The sequence below is a fragment of the Heterodontus francisci genome, chromosome 4 (genome assembly GCF_036365525.1).
Source record: "Heterodontus francisci isolate sHetFra1 chromosome 4, sHetFra1.hap1, whole genome shotgun sequence".
Taxonomy (NCBI): Eukaryota; Metazoa; Chordata; class Chondrichthyes; order Heterodontiformes; family Heterodontidae; genus Heterodontus; species Heterodontus francisci.
In genome coordinates, this window is record NC_090374.1 from 67,071,849 (window position 1) to 67,089,808 (window position 17,960).

The window sequence follows — 17,960 nt, forward strand, 5'->3', positions numbered from 1 at the left end:
GATTAGGATGTTTCCTAGTCCATCGCTCAAACACAGCTGGCCAATTATTGAAAAGCCTTGGACTATGTTGACTCTTTGTGCTGTATGAGTAGTCAATGGAGATTAATGCATCTTTTCTGAAACTTTGGCTTTGATTTCTGTCTTGAAATCCATCAATGTAGAACTTTTTCGAACAGGAAAAGGCTCAACAAATCTATCCTTTTTTAATAGATCAAACCACATACCTGGCTTCTCGCCCTATTCTTCAATTCCTTTCCTGTCCCGAAACACAATCTACTTATTTACCTCTTGAAACTATTTATTCTGCCTGCTTTAATAGTGTTCCCTTTCTTAGGTTGGAAAAGTCAAAGGTGAAAGGTGAATGAATTTTTCCAAATTATCAAGGAACGCAGCCATATTTCTCTCACTAACGCTATACATTTTCCAAATCATGGACCTGAGATTTCCAAATATAGTGACTTTGAATTTGGTTTTGGACTGATTCCTAACAGTCAATATAAGGCATGGTGGAACCTACAGTTACACAATAGGGTCGCTCCTTAACTTACCTGCATTCCTAATTTGCCACCCTGCATGACGGTCTTAATAAGTTGTGACAGTATAGCATTACTATTAGATGTAGTACAGTTCTTTTTAGTAATCAAAACACAAAATAAAAGTCACAAAACTTTCAGATATACACTGACAGAAATATCGTCCAGTCCTGAGAATTCAAAGCCATTTTTACACAAAAATTGAATTATCCAATAATTTGAATTAAGCAATGTAAATATCACTACTAAGTGGGAACTTAGTGTTAATTTGTGTTGAATTATTAGATAATTTAAATATAGTAACTTTGAATTAAAAGTAGATTTGGTTGAAAGTTGCCACAGCAAAATCTAAATCTAATTTGCAGTGCCTATATACATTGCAAGTTGTACCTAAGCCAGGTCCTTGCTTGTTGGGATGCTCAATTTGTCTCACGGAACTTCTGATCACAAAAAATTCACTACGTTCAGAATTGCTTTTAATGCATCCCTGGCATTGTACTTAGAAGAGGAAAATACATCAAAGCAAAGAAGGCTGCCAAAGATATCAAGTGGCACCAAAAGTATACTGCTCAGATTTCCTGCCACACCACCTATCAGATCTACAGATCAGGTGAAGCTGCCTCCCGCACCAAAGTAATAGAGTGATAGTCACCATGAGGAGGCAGCTCCTGGAATGCTGGTAAGAATGATGCACCAGATGCTCATCCAAATTTAAAAGAAATGCTTAATTTACATGTACAAAATAAAGTTAAATCAGCAATAGTTCTCTGCGATTTCTCAATTGTGATCAATTCCCACTCTTTGCTCTGCTGCTACATTATTCTGTACAAAGGCATTCTCAGTACAATGTACAAATCACGTGCTACCAATTAAATTCCTGCTTTGTGTGATGTCTTAATAAGGGCAGTGCATTTTACCATGGTATTCCTCTGTGCTGGGGAACGGCACACATTGGGCTGAATTTAACGAGCCCGCCCCTGGGACCAGAAAAGGGCGCTGTTCCCATCAATCACGTGGGCGGCCAACCCACCATAATTTTGCATAATGGAGACGTGGGACCCCTCAGTCACATGGCAGAGGTGGGAGGTGAGTCAGTGATTATAGCATCAGGTGACTCTGGAGCACTTGTTGCTGCCATATTTAAAGGCCTGCCAGCCCTGCATGCACTTCTGCCTTAGAGTCATTGTCAGCTTTGTGCAGCTTTAAACATTGTGTGACTGGTTCCTGTACTCCCTCACCCCGCCGAGGAGGGCAGAAAATAATCGCCAAGGCAAGACACAGGGCAGCCCCCACGGTTCAGTGATGCCTCCCTGCAGATTGCCCTCCAGACTGCCAGGGAAAGACGGGAGGTTCTCTTCCCCAGTGATGGCAAGAAGAGGTCCTCTCTCTGATCAAGCAAGATTGAGTGGAGATCAAAGAGGAGGTCAGCAGCCGTGGAGTCACCAAACGCAACTGGGTCCAGTAGAGGAAAAGGGTCAATGACCTCCTGCATTCTGCCAAGGTGACAACTTCACATCATTTTCCTTTTTGAGGATTGCATGTGACTATGTGGCATGGTGCGTGGCATGGGGAGGATAGTACTGCAATGGCAATGGCTGAGGCGCTAGGGTTTCATCTCATCCTGACAGATGCATGGTTATATCTTGGCTACAGGCTGCCTTCCTTCATAGCTCACCCCCTTAACTCCCCTGACAGCAAGTGTCAGCATGAAATACATTGGTTCTCCCAGTAGGGGACAAGGGGCTGACATTAGTCGAAATGTCATGTTGATCTGTCTGCCATTCTTTAAAATTCCATCCTTCCTCTTGCAGGATAAGAGGGCCCACAAGAAGAGGGAGATAGCCTGGACTGGAGGAGGACTCCCATAGCTACGTCCACTCACCTCTGCCGAGGAAGAGGCATTGGAACTGGCAGGGACCCAGGGCTGCCGCACCATATTGAATGGGGAGACTGGAGTCCCTGTGCAAGAGAGTAAGCATTGCCTCCTGTTGGCAAGTGCATCAATGTTGGAGATCCACATCATGCATGGTTGGCGACAGGAGATTTACACAGCCTAACCCACAGCTGTTTGTGTTCTCTCATGCAGGTTGCTGTGCACAGGTTTCCGCAGCCATAGGGGGATAGTCGCCCACCTCTGAGGAGGAGGATCACTCAGAGGATGCACCATCACATGATTCTCCTGCACCTTCCACCAGTGCAGATACTTTCACTTTGATGGGTTTCTGCTTGGCTTTAGAATCAGGTCACAGGCTGGTGAGAACACCGAACACATGCCCGAGCAGCTGGGTGAGGCTGAGACAGCCGAGGCCTGTGACAGTCGGAGGACTGTGGATGGTCAGGTCAATGCTGAGCTCCAAGATGATGACGAGTTTCTAGTGTCAATGGCACAGGACATGCTGGAGTTGCAGAGAGAGGTAAGGCAATATCTGGCAGAGACGCCAGAGGTTATGTGCAGCCATGTTTCAGGCCTAAGAGCACATGCCTTCCTTGATCGAGTGGTTGGTGATCTTCATGGAGAGCCAAGTCCCACAGGTGCGCGCAGACCTGCACACCATTGCCTTGGCCTTGAGCTCGATGCAGAAGTGGCAAGGCGAGAGAAGAAAGAGGAGGCAAGATGCTTCTGCAGCTCCTGGTCCTTCTCTGGTGAGCAGCGAGGCTTAAGAGAGCCTTTAAAGGGAGGAGGAGAGGCTGACGGCCACATCTGAGGAGTGGGCACCAGCTCCTCAGCCCCTCTGCCAGTGAGCCCAGCTCCAGCAGCCGCAATGCCTGAGGAGAGTCCTGCACCAGACCAGGACACCCCCAGGTAGCTGGGGCCCTCCAGGCCGCAGGCAGCCAGCAGACACCTGCCAAAGTCATCACAGGCCATGGGACAACTGAATCAGCAGCCTGCCTCCAGCCCAGCTGCTGTCACTGGGACCAGACTGCGTAGGAGCAACCGTAAACATACTAAAAGAACACCTAGCCAAAACTTGGGTCTCACGGGTGTATAAAATATGTTTTGTAGTAATTAAGCCTGCAGGGAAGTCGCCTCATTTTACTGGGCGAGCCCCCCCACCACCCGCCCCCACCACAACCCGCCATGTAGCGGAGGCCCCGGCCACTGGCTTAATTCCAGCGGTGGCAGGAAAAGGCCCTTAATAATAAGCCTCTTACGGGCCTCAATTGGCCTCTGGGATAGAAGGCCATTGTTCGCTTATCCCACCCCTGAGTTCAGTGCTGTGGGAATGGAAGGTGACAGACCCTCTACCCCTTTGCCTCCCACTGCAATTCTCCAGGGGGGGGCCATTAAATCCAGCCCATTGGGTGGAATCCAATAAGCCCCGTGGAGACTGGGTTGGAGGCAGGACCAGGATCAAAATTTGAAAATAGCACATCAGGTCGGCTCCCCGATATGTTCCTGTCTCCAAGCGACTTTGCCAGAGGCAAGGTCAACATGACAGTGGCTACCCACCTGGCAGTGGCAGGTAGCCAATTAGGCCAATTAAGGGACAAATAGGGAGCAAATTGCTGATGCCACTGGGATCTTCCCTGTTGGATGGGCTCCCTGCTGAGGTCAGAGCCTGGCAAGTACCTGGAGGCGGTCTTCTGGTAGCAGACTGGAGGGCCATCGATGCCTCGTCTCAACCCCTCCATCACTGAGCCGCTGGGATGAGAAGGCGACAGCTGCAGCCACAAGTAATCCTGTGGCTAGGCTCCCCCTACACAATCATGGCCTGACAGCTGTGGCTATTCTTTATTTGTAAATTTTCAGCAAGCTTCAGATAGCACCTCCACTTTGAGGTGCCCTCATGTTCAACAACTTGCTCCAGAGGTTGATGACTCCCAGAGAAAAGAAATTTCTCTTTGCATCTACCTTAGTTCTATGTTTACGCAACTTATATCCATATCACCTGGTCTTCCTTAATCTTTCTGCTCTATTTTCTCTAACTTTCATCCAAACAAAGCCCTGAGATGGATACCACATTGAGGAGAACAATTTGTGTGCTAAATTGAAGGCCTGAATATTAGGTTTAGTTGTATGGCGCTTTGAAGATTCTGTCAAAACCTTTTAATCAGCTATATAAAAAGTACATCTGTGGACTAGGGATGTTGGGGAGGGGTCATGGATATAACACAAGTTCCTTGAGTCCTATGTTTTAAAGTTAAGGAAGATAAGCAGATAACTAGATTGGAGGCATTTAAGCGTGAGGCATCACTGAATACATTTGCTCCCTGCATATTCAATAAGGTTTATAGACTAAAAAGGTCTTAGATTTCTGAGCATGCAAGTGCCTCAGAAGGGCAAATATCTTGTTCCCCCAAACTCCCACCCCTAGCCCACCACCTCTCCCACCCACCATTCCAACCCCGCAGAGGCTTCTGGTGAGATATGTATCGACTGCTGGCTGAAGATCTGCAGTCCACTTCCACCAGAAAAACACCACTGTCTAATAGCCAAAGTGTGCACCACCTTGCATTTGTTTGTCATTGATACTACCAGGCCACATCTGGTGACCATTGCCACATTAATCAGGCAGCAGCTCACCATTGTTTAAAAATCACGGATGCTCTATTCAGAAGTGTCATACAATTCATGTCTTTCACAATGGAATTACAGAAGACAACAGGGAAATTTTACATATAACAACAACTTATATTTATATTCCCCCACCCCCCCACCGCCCCAAACATAATAAAACGTCCCAAGGCACTTTACAGGAGCATTATAAAACAAAGTATGACACTGAGCCACAAAAGGATTAGGGATTAGGCCAGATGACCAAAGTGGTAGGTTTTAGGGAGTGTCTTAAAGGAAAAAAGCGAGGTGGAGCAGCAGAGAGGTGTAGGGAGGGCATTCCAGCGCTTGGGGCCTAGGCACTTGAAGGCGCAGTCACCAATGGTGGAGTGATTAAAATCAGGGATGCACAAGATGGGCCTAATGGCCTCCTTCTGTGTCATATATGAATCTATGGCAAGTGGCCAGAATTAGAGGAGAGATGTGGGGCTGGAGGATAGGGAGGAGCGAGGCCATGGAGGGAAACAAGCCAAAAGTGCATTGGAATAGTCAAGTTGTACTGCAAGAGTTCCAACGGGTACAAGGAGCAATTGATGGACTGCATGTGGAAATCAGAGGCCCATACAAGAACCTCCTCAACTACATGAACAGAGGAGGCTTTAATTCAGTTAGTGTGTAATACCAATCATGTTATCCAGCAAAAATTTTTGAAACCACCCATATAATTCAGAACCACGTATCTGAATGATTGATCAGAGTTACTACATGCAGCTATGGTTTATGAATACAGTAAAACTTCTTCAGACAGAGAGTAACATCAGATAGAAAGAGGTCAGGTCAGTGTAACAAGTGTCATGTAACAGCCGATAGGCATCCTGAATTCTCATTTTAGGTGTTTGGATAAATCTGGTGGAGGCCTGCAATGCAGTCCGGAGGAAGTCTAAAAATCATTGTAGCATACTGCACAAATTACAATGAAAAAAACAATTGCTGATTTCAGAAGCTGAAAGGGACAACATGATGACGCATAGGGAGGATACAATTTATAGGCATCAGCGTTGGCTCAGTGGTATAATTCTCACCTTTGAGTCAGATGATTGTGAGTTTATGTCCCACTCCAAAGACTTGAGCACAAAATCCAGACTGACACTTTAGCACAGTACCGAGGGTGAGGTGTACTTCTGGAAATGCCATCTTTTGGATGAAACATTAAACTTTTTGCTCTTCACAGGATATGGGTATCGCTGGTAAGGCCAGCATTTATTACCCATCCCAAATTGCCCTTGAGAAGTCTGCTTGAATACAAATGAGTGGCTTGCTAGACCATTTCAGAGTCAACTGTATTGGTTTAGGTCTGAAGTTACATATGGTTGGTTGGCATCCTTCCATCCAAGAAAGGAGCATGGAGAAAGGGATGCCAAACAGAATGGGAGCTAGGACACAACTTGGTTCACTCCATTCTTCACTCTGAAACTGTTAGAAATGAAGACATTGAATTGTACAGTGCAGTGCATGGTGTCATGGAAGGAATGGATCAGACTGAGAAGCTTCGGTCGACAGCCAATTTATCAAAAAATCTTGTAGAGCCCTGCTCTGCTGACGGTGTTGAATGCCTTAATGAGATCTATGAAGTCACATGTATGGCAAACATATCTGCAGATTTCCTTGCAGATGAGTTTTTACAACAATCCAGTAGTTTCATGGTCACCATTACTGATACTAGCTTTTTAGTCACTAATTTATTTAATTAATTGAATTTAAATTCCCCAGCTGTCTTGGTAGGATTTGAACTCATGTCTCTGGATCATTAGTCCAGGCCTCTGGATTACTAGTCCAGTAACATAACCTCTCTGCTACTGAACTCGATAAACTGAGGCCCCGTCTGCCCTCTCAAGTGGGCTTAAAACATTCCATATTTGAAGAGGAGCATGGTAATTCACCCAGTGTCCTGGCCAATATTTATCCCTCACCAACATAACAACAAAAAATGATCTGGTAATTATCTCATTGCTGATTGTATGACTTTGCTGTGCATATATTGGCTGCTGGATTTCCTAACTAAAAAGTTAGACTCAATAGAGTCTCATGGGCAGGTAGAAATCCCATTCTGCCAATGGGAGAAGAATCCAATTGCTCTTGGTGACTTGGATTTCCTCCAGTGCTGGTTTTCTCCCTTCTACTGTGTGGTACCTTGCGCTGCAAGCAGAGGAATAGCTTTAGAAGGTCGGCTGGTGTCGTCAATTTTATGCAGCTTCAGGCCGTCCTACACTTTATAACAGCATCGCTAAATAAACCCTAACCTGCTGTCCCTTGCACAAATGTAGGTGCTTCAATGGGCTAGATTTTGTGTTGGAGGCAAGGCTTCCGGCGAGGGGCCGAGAAAGCAGGGGAAAGCCTGCTCCTGCCTTTTTTTGTGCCTCACTAGAGTGATTCTCTGGTCCTTTTAAATCTAAGTTTCAGAAGCCAGGATCCCCGTCCCAGGAGCGGTGGCCATTGTCGGTACTGAAGAGGCCTTGGACCCAGGTGCAGCGGTGGAACCCCACCCTCAGGTAAGTGAGGCGCAGTCGCCGGGGCCAGTCTGAAAGGCCCCTGCGAGGGGGCTGGTCGTGCAGAATCACAGAATCACAGAATAATACAGTGCAGAAGAGGCCCTTCGGCCCATCGAGTCTGCATCGATGCATTAAAGACACCTGACCTGTCTACCTAATCCCATTTGCCAGCACTTGGCCCATAGCCTTGAATGTTATGACGTGCCAACTGATCATCCAGGTACTTTTTAAAGGATGTGAGGCAACCCGCCTCTACCACCCTCCCAGGCAGGGCATTCTAGACCGTCACCACCCTCTGAGTAAAAAAGTTCCTCCTCAAATCCCCCTTAAACCTCCCGCCCCTCAAGTTAAACTTGTGAAATCTCGTAACTGACCCTTCAACCAAGGGGAACAGCTGCTCCCTATCCACCCTGTCCATGCCCCTCATAATCTTGTACACCTCAATCAGGTCACCCCTCAGTCTTCTCTGCTCCAGCGAAAACAACACAAGCCTATCCAACCTCTCTTCATAGTTAAATGTTCCATCCCAGGCAACATCCTGGTGAATCGTCTCTGCACCCTCTCTAATGCAATCACATCCTTCTTATAATGTGGCGACCAGAATTGCACACAGTACTCCAGCTGTGGCCTTACCAAAGTTCTGTACAACTCCAACATGACCTCCCTGCTTTTGTGAAGTCCAGGGGTTCCTGATAGGGTTCCTCTGTGGGCCACAAATTGCCCACAGAGGAGGAACCCCAACCCCCAAGCCTGCAGGGAGTGCACCTTGTGTCACAAGGTGGCCTCCCCGCGTGGCGGAGGCACCCGTTGCCACTGGTAAGATCCCAGTGGTGATGGGACAATGCCCTTAATTGGCTGTTAATAGGCCACTTAAGGGCCTCAATTGGCCTCTGGGCAGTAGGCCATCGTTGGCCTATCTCACCTCCAGGAAGATCGCTAGGTGACAGGGAGCCAATGGGAGCACTACCCACCCCCACCCCCCATCGCGAAACTCCATGCCCCCTATGCCTCTGACCCCATCTCAGCGGGCCAAATAAAATCCCGGCCAATAACTCCTTAGTGCAGCTGCCACCTTCTCTGCATTATCAATTCAACCACTGTCTTGGTGGATTTGCTATATGGTTGTCAAAGCACAAGATTTACTCATACTCTGGAAACTAGCAATAATGAGGTTAATGAGTAACCATTAATTCTCACAGAAACTTATATTAACCTGGTGTTAACCTCTGTAAATACTGTACCACCAGCAATTTTTAGGACATTGCTTTGCATTAAAAGTATATTTTTCTCCAAATGTGGAAGAAAAGCACAACTATATTTTATTGAACAATATATAGATAATAAATTGTATTGATATACAAAAACAACAATTTGTATTTATATATCACCTTTAACGTAGTGAAACCTTCCACAATGCTTTACAGGAGTGTTACTACACAAAAATTGGTATCAAGCCACATAAGGAGCTATTAGACAGGTGACCTTAGCTCATCCTACAGACCCCCCCAACGTTGGGGGTCGTGGCGGGGGGCGGAAAATGCCTCCGGCAGAGGCCTGCCACAGGTCTCGATGACGGGAAGGCCCAGCCCGATATTGCTGCCAGCAGCAAGGCCTCGTGGCAGGCCCCCCACCGCTTGGCAACAGGGCCAAAATGTAAATATGTTAATTTATTAAAATAAATGAATTAATTACTTACCTGTCCCTGCTGTCCATTCTGGGCGATATCGGTGCCGTTGCCCGGTGGCATTCCCATGCCTTTGGATACCCATCCAGGTATCCGAGGCGGAACACTGGTGTGGAGCGGGGAGCAGGTACGTTTTTCAGTGCGGGAGGAGGGGGAGTGGGTTCAAACTAATTTCATTGTTCTAGTGCATGGTGGGAAGGGGTAAAGTTTAATGTTGATGAACTTTGGGGGCGGGGGGTAAGGTTGGGAGCACAAGGTAAGGGTGGGGAGAGGGCAGGTGATTACTGCTTTGCTTATTGGAGGCGGTTGGAAAGGGTCAGGGTAACTTTATTTCATTTTTCAGAATCATTACTCCTTTAAAAATTGCATCGGTGCCTGCACAGTGGCACCTGATTCCATTGCCGGGGATGGACTGCCCGCCCCCTCCAGCTATTTAAATGAGCCACCGGGTTTAATATTGCAGCGGTTCCGCGACGTGCAGTCCGCACGGGCAAACTGCCATTGTTCACATCTGCCGCTGAAACTTCACAACCAATCACTTTTTAAGTGTCGTCACTATTTTTTGTAAACAAATGCAGCAGCCAATTTCACACAGTAAGATGTACAAACAGCAATGACTTAATTGACCAGTTAAACTGTTCCAAATGGTGTTGCCTGAGGAGGGGATTTTAGCCAGGAAATCAGGAAAACTCTGTGCTTCTTCACAGTGCAATGGGATCTTTTATATTCACATGGAATAACAGATGGAGACTGCTAGCTCTAACAATGCAGCATAACGCAATACTCCGAGTGTCAGCCTAGATTATATGTGCAAGACCTGAAAGTGCCACTTGAATCTGCTATCTTCTGACTTGCAAACAAGAGTGCCACTAATTAAGATAACATTAAATGTCAAACACAACTACCTCAACACTGCAGCAGATCAATAAAGGGGAGACATATACCTGATTCTCAAAGTACTGTGAGGAACTGATCATATAGAAAAAGTCATAATATTTACTTTAAGCTGCAAATATAGAACGACAGGGCAAGTTTATAATGAACCTATGTTAAGGATCTCCTTTTCATGACAGAGACATGGGGCTGGATGTTACCTTAGGCGGACGGGAATTTGCCACCGACGTGAAAGTTGGTGGTGAACCCGCTTCCGCCTAGCCTGGGGATCCATCTCACATTTTACAGGTCCCCAGGCTTTAATTGTCCAGAGGTGGGACTTCCACCCACTTGAGGGAGGAGGTCCCGCCTCAGTGAGCTGCCGGCCAATCAGCGGGCTGGCAGCTCTTAGTCCCAGCAGCGCCACCAGGAGCAGTGGCCACTGCTAGGACTACAGCCCAGCCGATGCCATGGATCCAGGAGGGAACGTAAGTAGGGGTTGCCTCACCAGGGTGATCGGTCCTTCCTTGGTGAGGCTGGAGTGGTTGTTTGGGGGGAGGCGGGTGTCTTGGTTCCCAGGGTGCGTTGGGAGGCGGGGGCAGCCCTCAATCGGGCACACTGTGCTAAAGGTGTGCAAAGGAAACCCGACCCCAGTCCGAATGCCGGAGCTGGAAGCCTGATATGACCCGGCCCGAACCTGACACATGTCGTCGGATCCCATCGGGTTTGGGTCAGGTAGCAGGCCTTTACATCAGTACATGGTGGAAGCGGGGCAGGTAGGCCTCCCGGAGCCTCCTGCTCAATTTTACGCCGCCCCCATGCCACCATCCAACCCGCTGGAAGCACCATAAAATTCAGCCCATGGATATTGTGAAATAGGCTTTGATCTTAGGCAGTTAATGCCGCATCAAATAACAGCTTAAAAACAAAATAGTTCAATACATTTCTTTAAGGGAAGTATTGAGAGTTAAAAGGATAGATAAACATAAGCATGATTAAATAGTGTGCAAATGTTTTTATTAACCAGGTATTTGATAGACATATAACAATTTGGGTTTGATAGTGTAGGGGGTACATTTGTTCATAAGTAATCCAGAGATTGTGGGATGAATCCTAACTCCTGAAAACAGATGGGTTGAGGATGTGTTGGAGATCAAAATGCAATAAAATCTGGAACAGGAACTGAACCTGCCTTGAATCTGCCACTTCCAGTTTTAAAGTAGGTGGGATGAGGGGCAGGTGATCATCTGCTCATGGGAAGGGGGTTGGTCATTTAAGTATTATAGTGAGGCTGCCTGCCTTCATTTTAACAGTCATTCTATTTTTATCCACAGGCAGCCAGATTTCCCTGGTTGGGAAACTCGGGAGGTGAAAGGAGCTGAGAAGAGCTGAATCCATGAGTTATAGCATATTTTGTGGGCCAGGAGGAGCAGGATTGTTTCCTCCAGGCCCATCAAGCTATCCAGTAAACTATTTTTCCCCATCCTGCAATCTGTCTGCTCTCCCTCGACTACCATTGTACTCTCCAATCACAACCTTCTGCCCTTCCCGACCATCATCTGCTGCCTCTCCCGAACACCATCTGCAGAAGCGCCCCCCACCCCGACTACCATTGGACCAGCCCGCAGCCCCCAATCAGAATCCCCAGATCATCATCATATCCCAACAATCTGGAAAAACCAGACCACCTTTGGACCTCCTCCCCATCCCCCCCACCAGCAATTGGATACGGGCTTCCCATGATTGGACACCACTCCCCGCTCCCCCCACCCTCAACTGCGATCTGGATCCACCGCCACAATCCCTCTCACTCCCTGCTACCTGCTCTCACAGACTTCGGCCTTGTGAAGTAGGCTTCCAGCCTGAAAGGCCTGTGGCCTGTCAATCAGGCTGGCTGTGGGTGCAAGCCTCCCAGAAAAAAAATAAAGGACCCTTGCAGTTGAATTCTGCAGGACAGTTTGGAAACCCATCCTTTTGCTTTTGCCAACCTCACAACAGCCCCACAACCAGCACAGAATTCATCTCCAGGCTAAAATCCAGGCCCATGAGTTCAAATCATATCATGGCAGTTTGAAAATTTCAATTCAGTTTAAGAAAAAAAATCATAAAATGCTGGTATCAGTAAAAGTGATCATGAAGCTGGAAAGTAGTTATAAAGATCTACTTGTCTTTTATGTGACTCTAGTCTCATATCAATGTGATTGACTTCTAATTGCCCTCTGTTGTGTGATTGCCTTTAAGAGTGAGTCCCTTTAAGATCTTAGTATACGAATGAGCTGAGTACCAGGATGCAGTCATGTGACTACATGCCAGCCTCATTCTGTAACCGTAACACCAAGAGGCAAATCCTGGAAATAGTTAGCTCTGTACTATATATTAGTTCAGCTGTTTAATAAACCTGTTTGAGATCTTCAACAACCTGAACTCCATGCGTCTCGTTTATGTTGTATCAGACAACATAAAAAGCTTCTTATTACACCCTCTGAAGTAGCCTAGCAAACATTCAATCATAACAAACATTGGGCAAGTGCCTTCACTGCATAGACTGAAGAGATTCAAAAAGGTTCACCACTCATATCTCAGGGCAACCAGGGATGAGGAATGCTGATCTTGCCAGTGACACCACCATCCTGAAAATGAATAAAAAGTAGCTGCACATGAACTTTTTACTTGCTTTATAAAAGGTAGAAACACCATTTATTCAAGCCCAGAAAACCGAGGTTCAGGTCAACAAAAGCTAAGCAGTAAGGCTACCCCAGTGTACATAGAAAAACTGCTGGATGTTAACCAGCTAACACCGTGCAGCTACAATCCACAAAGCTCCTGCTGCTTGTGCAGTGAGGCCCATCCTACTCATTAGAGCATAAGTTTGCAGTAACAGCTGTACCACTCTACATCCTCTCAATAAACTAGACTGGCTGGTAATTAATCAACAGTGTCCTGGATTACTATGTACCTGGAGCAGTCTGTCACAGTGGAGCCAACTTTACTCCAAAGGGATCCCATTAACATCCCTACCTCGAAGACAGAAAGCCATTAGTTGATGAAATACGCTATTCCTAAACTGCTAGAATTGTAATGGAGGAAATGCAAAGAATGAAAAGTGAAAAATATAAGGTTCCAATACATAGGCCCAGATTTTGCAGTGGTAATCATGGAGAAACTGTCAGCAAATGTCATTGTCACTCCACTGAAACTGACAGCAACTTTGGGAGTTCACAAATGCGCAGAATGATGTGAAAATCTAGAAGGTACTGCCAGTGATTCTACGCTCCACCAAAGAGTGCTCTGTTGAGGACCCTTCAGAGTGCAATCCCTAAGCGAGAATTAAATCATGAAAACTTCCACTTGTATGCTGTTACTGTTTCTGTAAAAACCCGAAAAAAGTTACACCCTATTGAATGAGGTATAACTGGGTTTTTAACAGTGTAATAACTTCATAATTACTGCTAAACACCCTTACTGGATCTGTAAAGCTAACTTTATATTTGTGGAATGTCAAATTTCTCCATTATGATAAAAAATCTACATACTTCTAAAAGAATGTTTTGAAAAGTTTAGTTATCAATATTTTAGTTTCTGTTTAAGTCCAATCACAATCATTTATTTTGCTATCTGAAAATTTACATTAAAAGTGAAGGAAATCAAATGCTTTTAACTTCAGAATTTGCTGTCTATTAGAATACTTCAACGTGATTGGATGCTTACCCTGCTTGCTGACATCACTGCTCGTGTATGCCTGGAAATCCCCTGGAGTTGATGCCAGAGTTTTGTATGATTTATCTTTAAGGAGTAAGGAGAAACTTTGCAGAATCTTTCTTCAGGAGATTAAATATTCTGGATGGAATATAAGGAAATGCAGATCATACATGCACTGTGGAAGAAGCAGGCTTGATTGTCAGAATGGCCTTTTCTATTTTGATGTTTTCTTCAACATTCTTAAACATTTTTATACTGATGTCAATCATGGAGTGAGAGGAAGCTGATTTTTTCTTGTGATTCTTACATGATGATTTCCCTATTTTCACCTAGAGAGGCGAGAACAGAGAAGAGCTGCTTTCCCTGAGGGCTGAGGAGAGGAAGAATTAGAATGTCCTCTACTGGCTGATTCAGAGCAGTATGGATATAAGCCTGAAAACAAGTTACCTGCTTGTCCATCTGTTTTATGAATGCCAGACCTTATAACTCGATTATGTTTTTAAAATTGTGATCTTTAAAAAGTTCGAGATGGAGTCTAGAATGTCAGGTGACCTCACATCCACTCGGCAAAAGGTCAAGACAGAAGTCTTGGTTACCAGGACAACAGAGAACACAGATCAAAGACTTTCTTTTGAAATACAGAGACTGTAGGGCTAACATCAGATGAACAATTTGGTTTTGCCCTCCCAGAGTTTTGGGTTGTAAAACAAAGAGTCAGTAATTTGGAAGATGTAAATGTACCAGGCAGCTGCTAACACCTGGGAAAAATGGAAGGCCCAAGTGGCTCTGTGAAACCAGACTCCTGGAGTCTGCATATTAGAACAGTACAACAAGCTATTGACTTTTGAGTCCAGATAAATTGCACAGACTTACTAAAGGCAACAGGCTGTAGGAGAAGAAACCATGGTTGTAATCTCGCAGAAGGCTGTAAGAAAGGAAAACAACAACGGTTACAGCTCGTGATAAAGAGAGGAACACTTGCTCTCGGAAGCCAGATATAGTAAAAGGCTGCATTGACTTGAACCTATTTTGAAAGTTGAAGCTTGTGGAGAAGTAGAAGACCAGCAGGATCACCAGGAAACACTTTATTCACAGACGTCCAGGTCGGAGTGCTCGGAGAAGTGAGAAAAGAGGACATTAGTTTTTGAAAAGGTCTGGGAGATCCAACCGTTGCAATTGGGAGGCTTGGGACTTTTAACTGCAAAGGATTTCACCATCAAAACGACTGTGTAACGTAGAAGTGTGGTGTGAGGTTTTCAAATATTTTAATAAGTAAAGAAAATACCTGTCTTTGTAATTTTGGGTATCAGCTACTTACAAAGTACTAAAATAAAAGCAAAATACTGCGGATGCTGGAAATCTGAAATAAAAACCGAAAGTGCTGGAAATACTAAGCAGGTCTGGCAGCATCTGTGGAGAGAGAAGCAAAGTTAATGTTTCAGGTCTGTGACCTTTCAACAAAACTTCTGATGAAAGGTCACAGACCTGAAGTTTTAACTCTGCTTCTCTCTCCACAGATGCTGCCAGACCTGCTGAGTATTTCCAGCACTTTCTGTTTTTAATTACAAAGTACTATTCAGTTCATTATGGACTTCTTTTAGTTTACTTGTATATATAAGTCTTAAAATATGAAATCTTGTGTAATTCTTGAAATTGGTCTGGGGGTTCATATCTCATATTTTTCACGTTAACAATCTCACTGAGGTCATAACATCTGTCAGAAAATAAAGTTTATGGCAATAAGTAAGAGATAATAATCAAGCAAAAATGGGTTGAAAATCACTGAAAATATACATTAATTGTGAAAGCCTGATTCTTTTAAGGCCTAAAAGCCAGGATTAACATTTTCACTAAATTCTGCAGGAAAAATCAGGTCTCCCAAACCTAATTTCCTGTCTATACCACACCAGAACACATTATAATATTTTCCAGCTGATTTAGAGAAATCTATTTCTGTATTTCAAAGGGTGTAGCTAAACTTCTTATTCACCATAACATGCATAGAAATGTCCTCACATAAACTGGTTTCATAAACTATATGCAGTAGCTACTTAACGAGCAGTTTGTTGACACACTAATAAACATTCATCATATTCCACTATATTTTTCTTTTCAGCCCCAGCAGAATTAAGGACAATTACAGTAAACATATTACAAGTGTACTTTTTTTTAGACAGCTGCATGTGCAAAATAATTTCTAATCCATTTCATAGCCACACATAACTTGTAAAGTGAATGTGTATGAACCTGGATTTTCTTTTGTGCATGTGGTTACACGTTGCACCAAAAGAATGGTGGTACTTGGAAGTAAGTATAGAGAATTAATGGTAGTACAGAGAAGGCAGATAGTGGAAATAAGGTTACAAGAATGGAAACTTCTTTGGTGTGACCCTGGTTCTTTCCCCAAAACATACATACGAGCATACATACGAATTAGAAGCAGGAGTAGGCCACTCGGCCCCTTGAGCCTGCTCTGCCATTCAACAAGATCATGGCTGATCTGATTGTAACCTCAACTCCACATTTCCACCTACCCCCCAATAACCTTTCACCCCCTTGCTTATCAAGAATCTATCTACCTTTGCCTGAAAAATATTCAAAGGCTCTGCTTCCACTGCCTTTTGAGGAAGAGAATTCCAAAGACTCACGGCCCTCTGAGAGAAAAAAAATTCTCCTTATCTCTGTCTTAAATAAGCGACCCCTTAAACAGTGACCCCCTAGTTTTAGATTCTCCCACAAGAGGAAACATCCTTTTCACATCCACACTGTCAAGACCCCTCAGGATCGTATAACAGTACAGTAAGTACAGTACATTCACTGGTTCCCCTTAATCCACATAACATGTTACTTTTTCAAAGAACTCAAATGCTATCATATGTTCTTGTAGGAGTCCTACTTTGAGGTTAGGAATCAGACTTAGTGTTGTAAGGATAAGTTTCAAGAAGATCCACAAATGTTATGTGGATCATGGTAGTTCTTGAGCACTGGGACTTTGAAGGTGTCATGTCAAGGAGGGAGCTAGTCAGTGGGGACAGAATGTGCAATTTCATAGAATTGCAGAACGATACAGCAAAGAAGGAGGCCATTTGGCCCATCGTGTCTGTGCCAGCTATTTGACAGAACTATCCAATTAGTCCTACTCCCCTGCTCTTTTCCCATAGACGTATATTTCCCCCCTTCATATTTATCCAATGCTCTTTTGAAAGTTACTATTTAATCTGCTTCCATCGCCTTTTAATACAGTGCATTTCAGATCACAACAACTTGTTCCTTAAAAAAATGTTTCCTTATGTTGCCTGTGGTTCTTTTGCCAATCACCTTAAATCTGTGGCCTCTGACTGCTGACCCTTCTGACATTGGAAACAGTTCTTCCTTATTCACTCTATCAAAACTGTTCTCTATCAAATCTCCTTTTAACCTTCTCTGCTCTAACGAGAACAATACCAGCTTCTCCAATCTCTCCACATAACGGAAGCCTCTGATCCCTAGTACCATTGTTATAAATCTCTTCTGCACCCTCTTGTAAGGCCTTGACATCCTTCTTAAAGTGTGGTTACCAGAATTAAATACAACACTCCAGCTGAGGCCTAACTTAAAACTTCTTCTATTGCTATGAAAGAGACTCAGGCCTCAGGGACTGAATGGAAAACTGTTAGACAGAGGGTAATGATTTTAGTTCTAGGTAATTGTTCAGGATAAATGCTTAATGAGAATGATTGCTAAAAGGAAACAACTTATTTAAAAAGGAAACATGTCCATGAAAAGGTTTCTTCCATATGATCATTTCTTTTATTCGAAGCCTATTAATAGGCATATTTCAATGAACAATTCTACATTATCCAAGTGCTTCTATGAGGGATAAAATGCTGAACGAAGGCTTAAAAATTCATTGCTGTCTAAGAAAATGTTCCTTGCAAACCAATGACTTCTACAGCATTACTAGAAGGTTACAAATTCAAACAGGTGCCTTATATATTTCCTTCCTTGAGTATGTAAAGGACATGGGTTGGTTAGCAAGGTTAATTAAGAACACAATTTTTTTCTTGCCCTCTGCCAGCAGGTGGTTAGAGGTGATTGCCATTAGCTGGATAAACAACACAGAAGAGGCATCATGCTCAGCTGTTCAG